General features: G+C 70.1%; 1 long non-coding RNA gene across 1 annotated transcript; it reads left to right on the top strand.

Annotated features, from left to right (window-relative positions):
- Nucleotides 1-6: 6 nt before the first annotated feature.
- On the top strand, nt 7-2,452 carry LOC136304509 (uncharacterized). Its single transcript, XR_010724632.1, has 3 exons — nt 7-631; nt 1,186-1,343; nt 2,265-2,452. It is a non-coding gene; the product is annotated as an uncharacterized lncRNA (long non-coding RNA).
- The last annotated feature ends 382 nt before the right edge of the window (nt 2,453-2,834 follow it).

Genomic DNA, 2,834 nt, shown 5'->3' on the forward strand with positions numbered 1-2,834 from the left:
TTTTTTTGGAAATTTGGGGAGATTTTGGGGAGGAATTTTTTTGGAATTTGGGGAGGTTTTGGGTGGGAATTTGGGTAGAAATTTGGGGGATCCTCGGGGCGGTGTTGTGGATCCTTTCGGGGGGGGCGTGTCCCCGCCCCTCCCCCCTCTCTAACCCCTCCCCCCCGCTCCAGGTGCGGCCGACGCGGCGCTGCCCCTCCCCCACCCGCCCGCGGCCCAGCCGGAGGGGGAGGGTCCGCCGCCCCTCCCCCAGCCCCCCAAAGCCGAACTCTTCGTGCTGGAGATCGAAACGTTCCCCCTGGAGCCGGGCGAGACCCCGCCCCCCTCCGCCGGCCCCTCCCCCTGCCCCTCCCCCTCCCCGCCCCTCCCCGCCCTGGGCGGCTCCGAGGCCACGCCCATCGCCACGCCCCCTTCCCCTCCCCCCCTCTCCGAGCCGGGGGGGCCTCGGGGGGGCCTCAAGCGCCCCTCCCCCTCCCCCCGCCCCTCCCCCTGCCCCTCCCCCCCCCGGCGGGGCGGGGGGAGGGGCGGGCGGCGCCATCAGCTCCACCTCCCTCAATGGGGGAGGGGCGGCCACGCCCCCGGGACCGCCCCCCAGGAAACGGAACCGGACGGAGCTGCCCGGGGGGGGCAGGTGAGGGGGGGGCGGGGCTTTGGGGGGGCTCGGGGAGGGGCTTGGGGTGAATTGGGGAGGGGCTAAAGGGGTTTGGGGCGGTCCCGGGGGAGGTTGGGGGGAATTTGGGGGGATTTGGGGGGATTTGGGGGGGTGGGGAGGGCCCTGGGGGGTTATGGGGGGATTTGGGGAGGGTCTGGGGGGTCCCGGGGGGGGATTTGGGGGGTCCCGGGGGAGGTTGGGGGGAATTTGGGGGGATTTGGGGGGATTTTGGGGGTGGGGAGGGCCCTGGGGGGTTATGGGGGGATTTGAGGAGGGTCTGGGGGGTCCCGGGGGGGGATTTGGGGGGTCCCGGGGGAGGTTGGGGGGAATTTGGGGGGGATTTGGGGGGATTTTGGGGGTGGGGAGGGCCCTGGGGGGTTATGGGGGGATTTGGGGAGGGTCTGGGGGGTCCCGGGGGGGATTTGGGGGGTCCCGGGAGGTTTTGAGGCACCACGTGGGATTTTTGGGGTTCCCACACGGAATTTTTTTTGGGGGGGGGCGGGGTTTAACCCTTTGCCCCTCCCCCATCCCAGCCTGAGCCTATCCGCGGCGCTCCCGGAGGGGGAGGGGCCGGGTTTGGGGGGTCCCCCCTCCCCCCTGCCCGACTCCACCCCGCGCCGATTCCCCCGGGGGGGACCTGGTCAGCTCCTCGCAGGGGAGCCCCCCGCGGGCCGCCCCCAAGGCCTGCAAGGTGAGCTGGGGGTCCTGGGGGGGCGGGGGGGATCTGGGGGGTCCTGGGGGGGGTTGGGGGGGATCTGGGGGGTCCTGGGGGGGGTTGGGGGGTCCTGGGGGGGATTTGGGGGGGATTTGGGGGGTCCTGGGGGGATTTGGGGTGTCCGGGGGGGGATTGGGGGGATTTGGGGGGTCCTGGGGGGATTTGGGGGGGATTTGGGGTGTCCTGGGGGGGATTGGGGGGATTTGGGGGGTCCTGGGGGGGGTTGGGGGGTCCTGGGGGGATTTGGGGGGGATTTGGGGGGTCCTGGGGGGATTTGGGGGGTCCTGGGGGGGGTTGGGGGGATTTGGGGGGTCCTGGGGAGGATTTGGGGGGTCCTGGGGGATTTGAGGAGGTTTTGGGGGGTCCCGGGGGGATTTGAGGAGGTTTTGGGGGGTCCTGGGGGGATTTGAGGAGGTTTGGGGGGGTCCTGGGGGGATTTGAGGAGGTTTTGGGGGGTCCCGGGGGGATTTGAGGGGGTTTTGGGGGGTCCCGGGGGGATTTGAGGAGGTTTTGGGGGTTCCCGGTGGGGATTTGAGGAGGTTTTGGGGGGTCCTGGGGGGATTTGAGGAGGTTTTGGGGGGTCCCGGGGGATTTGAGGAGGTTTTGGGGGGTCCCGGGGGGATTTGAGGAGGTTTTGGGGGGCCCTGGGGGGATTTGAGGAGGTTTTGGGGGGTCCCGGGGGGATTTGAGGAGGTTTTGGGGGGTCTTTGGGGGGATTTGAGGAGGTTTTGGGGGGTCCTGGGGGGATTTGAGGGGGTTTTGGGGGGTCCTGGGGATGCCGGGGGCAGTCAGGATGAATTTGGGGAAATCTTCGGGGTCTCCGAGGTCCCCAAACCGCCGCCGGGGTCACCCCAGACCCCCCAAATCCCCCCAAATCCCCCCAAATGCCGCCCCCAGACCAGCGTGGGAACCCAGTGCGACCCCGAGGAGATCATCGTGCTCTCGGACTCGGATTAGCCCCGCCCGCCGCGCCTGGCCACGCCCCCCACCCCCCCCGCAAAACCCCGCCCCTTTCGCGGTCGAGCCCCGCCCCTTTCGCCGCCCCTCCTTTAATAAATCCCGCCTCTTTTATGGGCGCACTCTGTCGCGACCGCGCCCGTGCCCGTGGTGTCGCGAGATGACGTCACGGAGAGGGAGGTGTGGCTAAAGGGACGCGGTTCCTCTAAGGAGGCGTGGCCGGGGGCGGGGGGCGTGGCCGGCGGGCCCAAGATGGCGGCGGCGGCGTCGTGAGGGCCGAGCGCGGGTAATGCGGACAGGGGGCGGGGCTAAGGGCGGGGGGGCGTGGTCTGAGCGGGCAGGGGGCGTGGCCGGAACGGTGGGGGGGAATTAAAGTGGTTTGGGGAGATCCTGGGGGGGATTTTGGGCGGGAATTGGGGGGATCGGGGCGGTCTGGGGGGGTCTGGGATGGATTTGGGAGGGATTTGGGGGATCCTGGGGGGATTTGGGGGGGTCTGGGATGGATTTGGA

This window comes from Chamaea fasciata, unplaced genomic scaffold (genome assembly GCF_029207755.1).
Source record: "Chamaea fasciata isolate MVZ Bird 193981 ecotype frontalis unplaced genomic scaffold, bChaFas1.0.hap1 SCAF_104, whole genome shotgun sequence".
Lineage (NCBI taxonomy): Eukaryota > Metazoa > Chordata > Aves > Passeriformes > Sylviidae > Chamaea > Chamaea fasciata.